Source organism: Pinus tabuliformis, chromosome X, assembly GCF_031772625.1.
Source record: "Pinus tabuliformis cultivar Carrire ecotype Pingquan chromosome X, CPIR1, whole genome shotgun sequence".
Lineage (NCBI taxonomy): Eukaryota > Viridiplantae > Streptophyta > Pinopsida > Pinales > Pinaceae > Pinus > Pinus tabuliformis.
The window spans coordinates 1277520357-1277537076 of record NC_142308.1 but is presented as its reverse complement, the minus strand read 5'-3'; the positions used below and the strand labels follow the sequence as shown (position 1 = coordinate 1277537076).

General features: G+C 36.2%; 1 pseudogene; it reads right to left on the bottom strand.

Moving 5' to 3' along the window:
- Positions 1-4991: 4991 nt before the first annotated feature.
- Positions 4992-15897, bottom strand: LOC149144675 (eukaryotic translation initiation factor 3 subunit A-like; annotated as a pseudogene).
- Between the last annotated feature and the right edge of the window lie 823 nt (positions 15898-16720).

Sequence of the window (16720 nt, the reverse complement as noted above, 5' to 3'; positions counted from 1 at the left end):
AATTGAATGAAAATGACATTTTTCCCGACAATTTAACAAAATTTGGCTTTGGCAGGTGATTTTGGCATTTATTAGTCGTATGACGTCATCGAGATGGGACACCCTGTCGTTTAGCGGAGGAGTGGTAAGCGTTTTTCTCCCGCACAGCTTATGGGGTCAATAGGTTTCGGGCAGGGAGGCAGCGATCACGGCGGGAGTGCGACGCGTGTCCACAGTACGGGAGCAATACCGCCGGCTCCCCGGGACTTAACGTGCGACCGATGGGGGGGTCGCAATATGATCGTGGGCCGTTGGATGAGTGGGCCCAGATCTGACGGCTGGCGGAGGTCGGAGATGGCGGGAGGTTAAATGTGCCGGCCCGCTTTAAAACATGTTTTAAATGCATTGGGGGTAGTTTTGATTGATCTGTGGGGTTTGGCTATTAATTAACGTGGGGTTAATTAATTCCACAATAGCGCACGAGGTTTAGGTTATTAAAAGGTTTCAAATTAACCTTTAATCTCTTTTGTATAGTGACTATGGTTATAGCTAACCGGGGGGGCGAGAATATTAATATTTGAGGTTTATATTATATGTTTACATTAATATGGGGAAGGGTGTTTTTGCAGGGGAATTATATAATAAAAGTTAATTGTTAATATGGAAAACGACTGGAAGCGCCAAGTTTAATGTTACAAAACTAAGGCAAAAAGGGAAAACAAGGATTTACACAAGAAATGTGGTTCTTTGCCTAAAGTAAAGATGTGGTTTTACTTAGGTTTTTTATGAAATGAAATGGAGTGATTTAGTGATATTAAGCAGATCTTAATATCTCTGGGGGAAATTAGTAAGTGATTGGGGAGAAGTGTGAAGGGAAGTTAGTCATGCCTCACTTGAGCTGCTCCAAAGAAATATATGCCATAGCAGTTGTGATAGCAGTAAGATGAATGTCTTGAGAGACAGAATTAATCAGAAGTCTCATTCTGCAACAACAAAACTACCTACCCAACCTACTTTGCCTAACATTTTTTCTTTTCTTTGGGTGCATTTGGACTGGAAAACCCTCAACAATATTCTTTTCTTTGCATGATAAGCTTATCTAAATCTGCACTTATTTCTTCCAAGGGCTCAGATTAAACTATTGAGCTGTTTTGCTTCTCTACCTATCTATTTATCTGCCAAGATTAAGCAGTTTGGACAGATTTTTATTCTCTATCTCTAAAACAAGAAATTCAAACATGAACTGGCCAAGATTAAGCTATTTGGCCATTCAACAACTGTGGTGAGAATTTCAGCAAGCTGTACATGATGCTTTATTTACAGAAAATAAAGTAGTAGTGGCATTTGGACTTGCACACTTTCCTGGTCCTTTTCTTTGGGGTTCATTTCTTTTCATTTTTCCTTTGACCATTTATCTTTCCACCCTTTGATTTCTCTTTTAGGGTATACCCTTTTTACATTTTTTAATTTTTTGATCTTTACATAATATGGAGAACCTTTACAGTAGGGAAAGGATGAAAATATTGCAGAGCTAATCAAGTCAATCATGAAATATGACACCTATTGGTATAGGAGCATAACATGATGCACAATGAAATTATCCATATAGATATGTGCATAAGAAATAGAAATAAGACTTACAAGAAAGAATTACATGAAAAACAACACAAAATATATGACTTAAATGACACCATCCTCTAAGAAACTAGGTCCCCAAATTTCAAAACTCTAAAAAAAATGTGGACTTGATGACTTTATCCAAAAGGTTCATCTTGGGAAAAATGTCCTAAAAATGGTGTTGAAAGCAATAGTGCTCAAAAAGGGAAATGAAACCATAGCCCTTATTGATCCAAGGCTAGAGAACCAATCTTAATCCAAATTGAGAGCTTGAAAAATCAAACACCTAGGTAGGTATAAGCTATGGTGATCTCAATCTCCACCTATGAGAAATGGAAAATCATAATCTAATAGGACATTCTTCAAGCCATTAAAGATCATAAACCCTAATTTTCCCAAGGTTGATCCTTTGAAGACCCTCCAAGGTAGATGCCAAGAGGACCACATCATCAATAAGAGGAGAATGGAGACCAAGACATGTTGAAAGAAGCAAGGGTTGAATATGCTCCTACAAAAAGGAATCCTGCTCATTGATATATATCCCAAACAACGTGGGCAAGAGAGGATGCCCGTGCTTCACCCCAATGGTCTTCTTGATAAAACTAGACAATCCATTCATTATTTGGAGGCACCCAAGAACAAATTAATAGACATATAATAACAATAAACAAAATCTTTGAAATTCCAATGTCATCCATGGAACAATTCCTCTCTCAAGATAACATCAAAAACTTTGAAAAACCTACAAAGTAGAAGAAGAATTTTGAAGAGCAATGTCTCCCCTCCTCCATGATGGCACAAAGCTTGAGGATATGGTTGATGGTTCGATATTGAAGTCAAAATCCTTCCTTAACCCTTGAGCCAAAGAGGTCTCTCCTCAAGTATCTCTAATAATATCCTATGAAGAGTCATAACATTTAGCTTAGAAAGTATGACCCACCATGATCATCTAATAATTAATTGAAATAGTAGTAGACCCCAATTTAGGTTGTAACAAACCCCTTTATCATTATTTATTTATTATATAAGTTTTTTTTTTTTTGTCAACCATGATAACCCTTTACTGCCTAGTTAGAGCTATGGACCTAAAAGCATACTTTTGTGGATCTAAAATCATACCTTTCAGCTACTGTTTTGATGATGAGAAAATTTATAGGATCTCCCCACAAATTCATCTGCAAATTGTAGCCACGTCATCATATCCTTGTAGTCTCCTTCGTGTCGAATTTAATTTTGTCTCAGTATATTGTTGTTGTTACATGTCTCCCAGTCATGCTATAGGTTTAATCCCCATAGAAAATGCATGTTTTTTCTGCTGCAAAATCTGGCCTATAAAGAGCTAAAAGATTGTTCTAAAGTAATACAGTTACTATCCATGCCCTTTTATGCTACCAAAGAGTCACAACAACTAGAGTCCCCCCTAGTGGAAATAAGTATGCAATAGATGACACTACAGAAACAGGAGATATGAATCTGATAAGGGTCGACTTCTTGCCACATGTGCCTACAGGAATGAGGGTTTACCCACTGTGCCTCCTATGCAAATTCCATGGGGAAATACTTGATAGTGTCATTGCAAACTCAGTCCTACCATAACGCTTTTAGAGATATCGTCTATTGATGCTTTCTCTTTACTTTATTATAGGATAAATATGAGTAGATTATCTACATATCATTAGATGCCATTGAAGTGCAAATGACATGGCCACCTTTTGAGAGTCTGTATCCATCACACATATATTGCATTTTTAGACTTGTTTCTAGCAATAGGGTATAATTCAAACCTCTCTAATGCTATATTTTGGCATAAGGTCAATTACAGTACCATCTTACAGAGGTGTAAGTAAGGCATTAAAGGTTTATGAATATGATGCAATGGAAGGATGTACAAACACCAATTAGCAGATATATATTCTCAGGCTTCAACCATCCTTTTGATCTGTGCACCCCTGTTGTAATGGGTGTCCAAAAATTTTGTTGATTTGTGCTACTTGATTGCTTCTATATCCAAAATGCTTATCTGGGGCCTACAAACACAAATAGTATTACCTTACTCTGTGATAACATCACTGGCAATATCTAGTGAACACTAGTGGATCTACTTACACCATTAAGCGATGGAGTATATTGATGCATTGAAGACCATATCAACATATCCTACTCAATGAGGCAATAAAAAGAAATGGCTCATATTAAATCCGGCTTGTGGTGTGTTGATAACCTTAAGAAACAATGTCCAAGCAGAAGTAAACAAGAGTATGCTTAGGGCTTAGAGGTACTATTACTCTTACATATTGCACGTGCGTACACTTGGTTAAAATTAACACACAACGGTTAATCAAGTCATTCTACAGAGCTGAAGCAATTATGACACTAGATTCTCAAGATCAAGCATACTAAATTTATGTAGACTCAGTTTGAGACAATGCCTGTCAATTTCTCAAATAACTGCACTCGAATCTGGACCATCCTACCTTGGTTATGCTAAATATTATAGAAATCCAAGGCTACAGATATATAGCATCTAGAATTACCTTCATGGATGAAACAAGACAGCTATATAGTAGCTCCAGCAAGGTAACATGCTCCATGCACAGGCCTTAATAGGTATTAGAAACAAAAAAGTAACTTACAGTATACCAACAGTAGCATTGTACTCACAGAGGTCCACAACTAGATACTGGGGTCAACATAGTGATCTATTCCATGTGCAGGCCTTAATAATTACTAGTGACAACAGAGTCCCTTAATAGCTGTGTATACCTTGATGATGCATATAATATCTATTGTAGCATTGACACTAATAACAAGCATCTCAGGAGTACATTTGTAGTTAGTCTTGGTTATTACATATGTCAGCAGAAGTGTTATAGGCCACACTATTTGTTCTAAGTCTACTTTGTGCATAAAATAGATAATTCATTTCTAATGGTTTCAGATCACTAGGCATGCTTAATACAAGGGTAGATTCACATCATGTCTTCACAAGATCCTTCAAGTATCAGATTATAGTGTCTCGTGATCCAGGCTTCAGGAGATCTGAACTTAAGTCATGTAACTATTTCGTTAAGAGTGGATAATAACAATACCTGCATTATGATTTAAGGAGGTACCTTTTCCCTATAAGTTAATAACAATACTTAAGGTATTGGGTCCCTCATACTACAATTCATAGCCTTGATATATGGATTGTTCAGACAATTCAATAAGATTTTAATATATGGATTGTTCTGATTCAAGGTCTTGCATAAATAAATTCACTGACGAACTTATATTATGCTCACTCTAAAAAATACTCCATGCACAAAAGCTAAATCCTCAAAATTAGCAGAAGCTGTATTTTTATACAAAATATTGAAAATCAGAAAATTGTATTACTTCACCTGACTGCCAAACTATACAATTCCTTTTAAATGGTTAATCTTCAACCATACAAAATTGTACTTCATATCATCCGCACTAAGCCTCTTTATAATAGAAAAATCATAAAATGGTATCATCCTTGACAAGACCATGATTTTCATTGTTTGATACACTTGTGATACCTAGAAACATGCAAGGGTTAACTTTAGAAAACCTCAAGAATTCTACTTTTAGAAGACACAAGAGAATGTGTACACTTTAACACCAAAGTGTAAGAAATATACCAAATCCAAGATTTTCACACCATATGGCATAAAATAGTAGAGACAAATGAACTAAACAAAGTAATAATTAAATTCCCCATCATATTTTGTAAGTTGTGTAACTCTAAAAGTAGGTCACAATTACAAATCACAAGTAGTCACACCACAAAATAATAGAAAGCATGAAACGAAAGTAGGAATTAAATCCCATCACCTGCAGTAACAATATCAAAGTAGGTAGCCTTTCTAAAGAAGGAACGTGTTACTCCAATTGCACTTATGGGACTAGAGAAGACGAATAAAATTTGTCACTAAGATTAGAGAGCCTGCCTAGCAATGATTGAACTCTATCAGCAATACCGAGAGGCTGGAAATCATTTTCCAATAGACGATACAAATTTGTCACTTCTTGCAGAACACATGTCATGACACCTTTGGAAACCTAAAACATAATAGAGACACAAGTTACACACATAAGTAGATGTTGCTATTTTCTTTTCATGAACCCATGCTATTTTCTTTTCATGAACCCAAAGAGACTTTAAAGTCTGTACAATTAACTTATATTCACATATCCTCAAATGTTAACTTATATTTGAAGGTAAGAGTTAACATAAACCATCTTTTTATAAATAATAATGGAGATACGTAGAACCAAATAGTTTGAAGTGAAGATGCTTTTGAATTATTAAAAAATGAAGTGCATTATGATTATATGGTACAAAAATTTTGTATAAGATACAAATATAATATATAGTAAAATTTGTCCTAATATTGCACCACATTCTATCCAGTTATAATTGAAACCATGTAGCTTCCTAAAACAAAAACCTGTACAAGCATAAAAAGTGCTTAGAAGAATATATGTGTGCTTTGACTTTTGAGCAACATCAAGCAAAGACTTAATTTCAAAAATAAATGCTTTAATGAGCTCTATTCCTATCACTTACCACTTCAAATAGAAGTGTTGAGTGTGACAACTGCCAATTTTTTATTATTATTAGACATATTGGAAGAAAACTCCTTGAACTAAGCATAAAATATAACACTTATACTAGAAAAACCTATACAAATGAAAACATATCAAACCGTGAATCGAAACTAAATCCCAAAACTTAAAAGACTGGCCATTCTTGAACTTCTTTCTGTCTCATTCTCTAGCTCAAAATGGTGAGCCCCATGCTTGTGATCATAGGGCATAATAGAAATGGCAGCCAATAATCAAGATGATGCCATCCACTGCAAATCCTTCTATGCTAAGTATTTATTGTAGCTTTTATGGAGGATATAGAGCTTGTACCATGCATAAGCATGATACAAATGACTTTCAAATATCCAAAATATCTTTGTTAACTTTGAATAGCATATTGTCGTCATTTGAGGTTTAGGAATCTTCTTGACCATACACAAGGCCATGAATATCTTTAATAGAGTGAAAATCTTCCTACATATCATATGTCATCTGTCATAAGAAATAGTATCTTCTATAGAGTGAAAAGCTTCCAACATATCATATGTCATCCGTCATAAAAAATAGTATAAGGGAAAAATATATTAAAAATAAAAAATTTAGCTTACCAACTTGCCAGAGCTCAAGCTTAGTTGCAGCGTTTAGTTGCTCAAGCCTTCTATCAAGGTAAAGCTACAAACTCTCATGGAGATTCGAGTTAGGCATGTCTCTTTGATCCCTGTACTTATTGAAATTCACAAGATGTTTGTGCATTATTTCAATAAGCCAACAGAACTTTGTTGTACATTTATATTACAAACAGAACTGAAAGGCTCAATGTGTAGTCATTTGTCAATCCAATTAGGATTATAGTTAGCCATACTAGAATAAATACCTTATTCAAAACACTCTTTAACAGGCAAATAAAAAACAACACAATATTTTTCCTTTATGTAATAATTAGATGTTATATCCACTGCACATGCTAGGAGTGCAACATGTGTCTCTGTTATTGAAACAGAATATATACTTTGTTGTTGAAATAGAATATATAGAACAAACTCTGCCATACTTGCCATAGACAAACATTTAAAGCTCCTAAAACAAGATAGCTCAGGATCAATCAATGTCAATGCATCCACTGTTGGGATTGGGGCAAGCTGTTTGGAGTTATTAGTGAAATAATTAAGTGGAATACATGTTAACAACCATTACTATAAAATTATCCAAATTAAGAAATTGTTCCATCTATTCCAACACTAGTTAATATGCACTCACCGCATATGATGCTTCCAACTTTGAATTGTTACGATTCATGAAGTATTTATGTATGGTCTTATAGGTTTCCCAAAGAAACTTAAACCATGGGGTAACCAATTCCCGATCAGACTTGTCTTTCCTTTTCTCTCCACTGACATAACTGAGCATAAAGTCCTTTGGCGTCTTCTCTACCTCTAAGTCCTCAACATCAAGAGAAATCTCAGATGCCTGTGCTTGAGCTTGAGCCTGTTCAGCCTTCTCACTAGAGAGATGGAGGAAATACTTGATAACCTCCTCCAAGGAACTGACATTCATTTGCAGGCATACAATGTGATATTGAATAAGTCCATCCTTTGCAAACCTGCCACGCCTCATATCCACACAAAGTTCCACATATTTGAACATTATCTTTTCCAGTGTCTTTTGCCATGCTCTGTACCATTTTGATGTTATCAAGTTGTGAAGTGCCTGTAATGATGCCTGCTTCTGGCCAACATTCATCAACTCTGCATACAATTTACAATAAAGCTCATTAATCTTCTATATCATTACTGAAAGAGTTAGGCACATATTTCTACTTTTGAAAACAGATTACCGTGGTTTCATGTGTTCACATCTAGGCACTAAGCACATGCCATTTATTTTTTATAATTATTTCTCTAAAATATTTCAACTCAGACCTGAGATAATGAGACAAGCTCTTCTTATGTATTGTTCCTTATGTCAAAGCACAAAAGTGTCAACATTGATAATTTATTATTATTCTCCATAATTGCTTAAATAATACAAGATAAAAAATATTCAGGCACTCTCGGGACATAAATAATCATGACAAATCACCTAAGAATTCTTAATTTTCTATGTAAAATAATAAAAGTTCAAAGATCCTCTCATCAGTTAATGTGAGAGGAATCATAAGAGTACATCCTTGACAGGAAGTGTATCCTTGCCCTAAGTCACACACTTCAAGTTGAAGTTCAGGTTCAACAATGATTAGGTTCAATTCGAGTTCAATTTTTTCGATGAGGTTCAAATGAGGTTTCCCATTAGGTTCATTTATATAGTATATACATTTTCTATATATATATATATATATATATATATATATATATATATATATATATATATATATATATATATATATAGATGATACTATGGACTTGGAAACTGCCAGGATAGACTACAAGCTTGAGCTGTGACATGATGTTATTTATGAGCTTGAGCTATGGACTTGGTGAATGACCATAAGGTTCGTTGAACCTCAATTTTTTTTAAGTTCTCCAAATTTCAAATCTTAATGTTGAAGTTTAGAAAAACCTTGTAACATAGTCCTTGCCTAAGTGGTTTTGAAGTGAAAATACAAAACAATTGTAAAGCAATAAAGAGAAAATGTACTAGACTTGTTATAATTTTATTATAACAATCAAAACTATAACCAAACAACAATGGCATATCCCTATCTTATTTCTATAATAAAAAATACCATGGATCAAAATAGTCATATCAACCATTAAAAATAGCATAAATTAAAATTTATTTTCCGCAATCCAGCATAAAAAGGAGAAAACCATTTTAAACAATGGGAACATTACACACAAATCAAGAAGTGGAGAGTATTGGTAGAAACAAGTAAAATGATTCACTTTCATGCCAACAACACTAAATTTGATTCAAAAGCTCATTTTTTTAGTATAAAAGGGAAAAATAAACTAGATATGTCCTTCACATCCTAAATACACAAGATTTTTAGTATGTCGAAATTGACATGACCTAAAAAAGTGGCCTCAAAGATATAGACAAGGCTACAGAAAATGAATGCCTATACATACTACCCTAAAATGGTCCTTACAAAAATTCAAGGTACAAAAAATCTGGCAACAAGGGCCTGCTACAAATATGAAGGGTTTAAAGCAACTTCTATAGTGAAAACTTTAAAATACCAAAAAGACAAGATCAAGTATAAAGACAAAAATAAAAATGATGCAATGATGAACCTTTGTAGAAGATACTTTGAATCTTCAGTGTCCATTAACATATCTATTACATCCACATCATAAGCAAGGATTAGATGAGGACTTTTTGGAGAAAATAATCAGAATTTCAGAAATAAAGATAGGCAATTTCAAAACCCAACCTTAGGACTTGATGAACCCAGCTAGTACAAAGAAGCACAAACCCTTCTTAATCTTAGGACCCCGTCTAGATGCAAATTTCCTATAATTTCAACACTACAAGAAAATTCATATACATGATTTTATTAGACCAGCTGCTTATAAAATAATACAAATTTAACAAATGGTTGCAAAAAAAATTCATGTAATGAGAAATCTCTCTGAATGATACAAACCTTCGATCCAATTAGAGCATTTTCCGACTTGGCAAAGGTTGTCATGATGATGAAACCCCGTAGAATTCAAAACATCACGAACCCACCAATGTTATAGATAACTGTTGGGCTATTAGAAACATATAGGGGATTTCTCCAAACCCTAAGTCCCAGAGTGCGAAAAAGGCACCACCGCAAACTAGATAACGCATACTGAGACGATCTGGGGGCCTTACCAAAGGAAAAACCTATGATTTTTTATATATTTCCTGTGCCATTTGGAACTTAAACAAATCTGTGACGATTCAGGAGCACAACTCAAACCTAGTACCTTGCCTTTGTGAAGCTCGAGATTTTATCAAAGACCTCTTACTTTGGGGTCGAATGGGAGAGATACTTTTGCATTGGATAGTAGAACTGAAGAAGTACACTCATGAATATATTTGTCTGTCTTTGGTAGCTTATTAGAAGGAAATCTACACTTTCATTTTTTATCAAATCTTACCTATATGCTTGTCATTTTGGCATTGATGGAGGGATAGAAAATGGAGAGTTCCAAATTTCATTGGAAACTGAATCTTAAATTGTGTTGTGTTATTATGTTGTTTTATTTTAATATTTATTTTAAATACATAAATTATACTTTTATTAATAAAAAAATACACGGTACAAATTTTCAAAATGAATATTTAATCTCAAATTATCAATTTGGCTATGAATTTTATTATGCATTAATATTATTCATATACTTATATGAAAATATCAATGTTAAATTGAAGAGCTTGTAGACTTAGGGTTTGGCTTAAGTTGAGATCTCGTGGAACTATTTTTTGAAAAAGTTTGATGATATAAATTTATATGATATTGAACTCACTAATTAAAAATTTATTTAGAAGAACAAGAGGGTGTATGAAGAGAAAATAGCAAAAGGATTGGATAGATTTATAGTGTCAAATGCTTGGCTTGATGATCCTATCAAAATTAGACAATGGGTAAGCGCTTAAGGGGAATTCAAACACTTTTCAATTTTAATTGAAGTAGCTAGTCTATATAAATTTAACTTTGGTGGATAGTAAAGGAGGACTGTGACATATTGATAAAAGATTTTAGGATTCCCTTGGATCCACTAGAGAACAAACTAGAAAAAGAAAAGCAAGCTTCTATTACTTTGGCACATGCTAAGAAGATTAAAGATGAGAAATTTATATATCACGTGGAAGTAAATTAGAGGATTTTTATAATAAATAAGTGGTTGCTTACCTTTCTGAAGAACCATAAGCTAAAGGCATCATTTTTAAAGAAAATACAAGAAAGTTGTTGTTGGAAAAGGAAGAACCTCATAAACTTGAGAGTAGGGTTGTTTGGCTATTAAGTTGGGATGAAAATACTAAATTTTTCCATTGTTATGCAAGCCAGAAGAGAAACATCATTACTATTTGGAAGGTGGTGAGAAGAGATGGGCTAGTGTCTTCTAATTTTGAGAATATTTCTGATCCAGGGATCTTTTACTTACAGATGTATGAAAAGAATCACATGTAGAAATTGCAGCTTAACATAGAAATTTGATGTGCACACAAGAAAGAATAAGGAACACATAAAGGCACAAAAAGAAGACACAAAGACTTGATAACGGAGTTCGTCCAATTTGGACTACATCTCTGGGCCCTGCTCAATCAATGGGGAGGCCTTCATTCATTAAATGGCATGAAAATAAGAGAATACAATCATCAGTTACATAAAAGGGGGCTTATACATCCATTCTGGAAAATGGATGAGAAATGGAGAACTTAGATGGATAAATGGATAACACCACTTCGTTCATGGTGTTGAGAAGGGTAGAAACCATATAAAATTGGCCCAATTCAGACAAAATGACCAATCACCCCTCCTGCAAGCTGCTGCTTCGAACTGCGTGCCAAAATCCTCTCTCCCCGTACTTTCTATGTGCTTCGGGTTTTATAATCACAGATTTTTTACAAGCACGCTTAAATCTAGGGTCGTCTTTGCTTATAATAGAATTTGTTCAACAAAAACCCCGGAATAGTTCTTTTCCGCTCAAAAGTGATAATACATAAAAAAATAGTGAAAAAACCGAAATCCCGGACTTCAAATTTCCTTAAATCAAGCTTATAGACCCATCAGGTCCAGCCCTCCATATCGCAATCGGCATATAGCTGGTTCAATAGTACTATTAGCAGGGGATTTCTGACCACCGATCGTTGATCTCGCTGCTGATATCGCTAATATTGGCGTATCGCATCAGCATATCGCATCGCTACAGCCTAAGGGTCCTAATGCTATCCTTTGGGTTTCGTTGACCCGATCCGATCGCTCCATTCCAATAACGCCGTTTTCTTGCCCCTATTGCGATTTAGTCAGAGATCGCCGATCGGGGGTTCCGCTGCGCCTGCCTTAAGCTCGCCTCTTGACTCCTCCGATTGGGATTTTCCTTTTAAAGGCTTTAATTCCATTTTTAGGAGAAATGCCTCCTTTTTCAAAGGAACAAAACTTCAACATCCAGACTCGGATAGGAGTGCCATTCGCACCGTTGGAATTAGGGCCACTTTGAATTTTGAGCTTTTCCATGCCATTGTATCTGAACATCCACCTGAATCAATCCTCCCCATTAAGGAGCCTTTGGACCGCCAAAAGCTTTATTAGTCAATTAGCAAGTGAGGGATTTTTTCCCTCACCCTTTCCTTCTCCAGCCATTTTTCCTTGCTGGGGTGCATCCCCTTGAAACCAACTCGAAGGTATTCCACATCTCCTCATCGTGAAGTCTTGGTTCTTCTGCCAAGGATGATGTCTTCAGGTAACTCATCAAGATATTCTGGTGCAAAATCATCAACTGTAGGAACTGTGCCCACCTCATCGGTGGCCATAATCAATGGTGGTTCATGCAGATTTAAGTTCTCCACATTCACTACTAAGTATGTCTGCATATATATCGACAAATCAAGATGAAAGGCATTGTTTCCAATCCTCTCTAAAATGGTGAATGGACCATACCGGATTGGTCGCAACTTATTCCCTTCACCCTTCATCCTGTCCTTGCTAATGTGGAACCACACTTTGTTGCCCACTTGGAATTGATGGTCGACTCGGTGTTTGTCATGTCGAGCCTTGTAACGAGCTTGACTTTTCTTCAACTACTCTTGTACTGGTTGGTGAATCAACTGGATTCGCTAAATGAATTGTTGAGCTTTGTCCCTATCATTACGTCCACTGGAGTCATCTTCCCTTCCAAAGACCATATCAAGAGGGTCCTTTGGCAGGTAACCAAAACATGTCTCAAATGGTGAACAATGCATAGATGAGTGCACTGCTCGGTTGTAGGAATGTTGTACATATGGGAGATGCTCATCCCACAACTTAGGATGTTTCCCACAATAGCCTCGTAACAAGTGTACCATGGTGCGGTTGACAACCTCTGTATGTTAGTCAGTCTGTGAATGAAATGATGTGTTTCTTTTCAATTTGGTGTCCATCATCTCCCACAAGCTGGTCCAAAACTCTCCAAGAAAGCGAGAGTCCCGTCTGACACAATCGATGTGGGCCCAAACATGCTGAAAGAAAAGATAAGCAGTCTGCTCTGCAGTGATTTGGGTTTTACAAGGCATTAGAATACACATCTTGCTAAAACGGTCAACGACGACATACAAATAGTCGTGACTCTTTCTAGACAAAGGCAAACCACCTACAAAGTCCATCGACACACTTTCCCATGGACGACTCAGAATAGGGAGTGGTGTGTAGAGCCCAAGCTTTCTATTAGAGGGCTTTGAAACATAACACATCACACAACTCTTTACATAGCGAGTCACAATTTTCTTCATATGAAGCCAAAAACAAAATCTTTGTACATGACAAAAAGTCTTTTCGACACCAAAGTGTCTAGAAACAAGAGAGGTGTGGGCCTCTCAAATTACATTTACTCTTTCCTCTGTGGGAATACACAATTTGCCAAGGTGATACAACAGTTTCCCCTGCAAGTGATAGTTGTCCACCTGTGAACCATGGGTTAGTTTTGCATAAATCTCTTTAAAGTCATCATCGTTAGCATATTGTTCAGCATAAATCTCAAAAGACAACGAAGCATTATGCAAAATAACAAAAGCAGAAATAGGAGGGCGAGATAGAATATCAACCACTTTATTGCTAGTGCCCTTCTTATACTTTATTACCAGATGAAACTGTTGAAGAAAACCCATCCACCTGAAATGACGAGATTGCTACAACCTGGTTTATGACTGAAGGTACTACAAGGGCTGATGATCCGTATGGATGATGGTCTCCTTGCCGATCAGGTAGTGTTTCCACTTTTTCACACTTTGCACCAAGGCATAAAGCTCCTTTCCATAAGTGGGATAGTTTATCACAGCTTGAGAAAACTTCTCATAATGGTAACAAAGTGGCTTCTTTTGCTGCATCAGTACAGCTCCCATGGCATAACTGCTGGCATCAGTTTCGATCTCGAATGGTTGTTGGAGATTGGGTAAGGCTAAGACTGGCGCAATGCTGAGCTTTTCCTTCAATGTTTCGAAGGACTTATGCTATCTTCCTCCCCATTGGAAGACCTATTTCACACTTCTCAATGTGTGCAAAGGCGCTGCAATAACAGAGAAATTGGCAATAAATCTCCTCCAATACTAGACTGCACCTAAAAAGCAGTGGACCTCGGTTACACTAGTAGGCTTAGGCCAATTTACAATTGCTTCAACTTTATAGGGATCAATTTTTAACTGACCATGACCAACAATATGACCTAGGTAACCTAAAAAGGTTTAGTCGAACTCACACTTTGACAACTTTACAAAGTTTTTCTTTTTTCAATACATCAAGCACTTTCTTTACATGACACACGTGTTCAACCAACTTTTACTAAAGACAAGTATATCATCTAAATATACAAGAACAAATTCATCAATGAAAGGCCTAAAGAGATCATTCATGACCCTCATAAAAGTGGCTGGAGCATTGCAAAGTCTGAATGGCATCACCATCCATTCGAACAACCCTTGTTTGGCCTTGAAGGCAGTTTTCCACACGTCTTGCTATGCAATTCGGACCTGGTGATAACCACTGCAGAAATCCAATTTGGTGAAATAGATAGCATTCTTTAACTGGTCTAATAAATCATCTATGTGTGGAAGAGGGTAATGATTTTTCACTGTGATTTTGTTTAGCGTGCGGTAATCCATGCACATCCTCCATGTGTCGTCTTTCTTTGGCAGTAAGACAATCGGTGAGACACATGGAGAAGTGCTTGGCTTGATGACCCCTTGGTCCAACAATTCCTGCACCTGTTTCTTGATTTCCTCCATCTCAGTGGTTGACATCGTATACATGCCAATATTTGGTAAAGGAGCGTCATGCCACAAATGGATCTCATGTTGGATTTCCCTCTTCGGAGGTTCTCCCTTCGATTCCTGAAACAACTCATCATAATTAGAAATTAATTCACACAATTCCTGTTTATGTTCCTGATCGCAGCCCTGGAAAGCATCAGCTAATTTTGCCTCTTTTTCCCTTACAACCATAAGCATGCAACCCTTACTGGAATTCACTAGCCTTTTCATTTGTCCAACACTTACAAGGCTGGCATTGATTTTATTTTGATGAGCCCTTACAATATATTCTACCCCATCTTTTGTGATTTGGTATTTGTTTTCATGACGGAAAAAGATTGCCTTTCTATCATATAGATACATACTCCCTAACACCATGCCACAGATATCCAATGGTATCACATCAAGTTCTACTTCATCCACTAGCTTAGAAGCGATTACAAATTTTACTTTACATTGCTTGGTTACATTCAGTTTTTCTTTATCATGTATCCATCCAAGCGGGTAAGGTTTCGGATGTGGTTTTGTTTCTAAGCCGAGTTTCTTTACCAAGGATTCTACAATTAAGTTTTCTTGGGATCCAGTATCAAACAGAGTTTTAACTTTAGTATGATTTACAACAACTCTTATATGAAACAGTTCAATTCTCTTTCGATCATTAAAAAGGGACTCATTTACTGAACTAGTGCCTTCATGCGATTTAGAATTAACATGAGGTGTAAGAGTACCTTTTGTTCCCGCGGTAGTGAATAATGCTTCATCTCCAGAATCCGATCCAAGGTCTTGCTGCATAGTTGCCACTATCTTCTGCTTCCCTTTTCCTCCATACTTCTTTGGACTCTTTTCTGGGTGTTGTTTCCAACAGTGATCGTCATCATGGCCTTCCTTTTTGCAATGATTGCAATACGACCTTTCTCCTTCTTTGACTGTTGTCGTCTTCTTCTCCTTTCATTTCCATTTCGCTTTAGATTTTCCATTGGGAGGTTTGAACAGAGGTTTTCTGGAATGATCATCTCTTTCATTTTTTCCCTTGTTCTCAATATCAATTGCTTTTACGCTGGCTAAGTCAATAGTGGTTGGTTCAAACAACAATAATGAATGCCTAATGTAATTATGTAGCGATCCAATGTACTTAGTTACTACTTCAGGTGTATCGAGTGCAATACCCAAATTAAGTGCCTGCTTTCTAAACTCCTTTGTAAAACTTTGAACATCCCGACCTTTGCCTTGCCTTAAATACTGCCAATTCATTAATGCTTTTTGCTTGTAACCCAAGGGATAAAACTTCTCATTTAACGCAGAAATAAAATCAGGCCATGAGGAAAAGAGGTTACCCACATTCTTACTGCTCTGCAATTTTCTCTCCCACCAAACGAGAGCAGTGCTTCTCAGCCGTAGAGAGGCCAGCTAAATCTTTGCCTCATCCTCTACGATCTGCTGAATCCTGCAGTAGAACTGAATCTGCCTAATCCAATTATTAAGATTTTATGCATTACTTTCACCATTAAACATGGGAAGATCAAATTTAACATATAATTTAAATAAAGGTTTCTTAGATGCATCCCTTGAATTTCTATGATTATGGTGGTGAGAGGAAGAAGAACTTTCACTCATG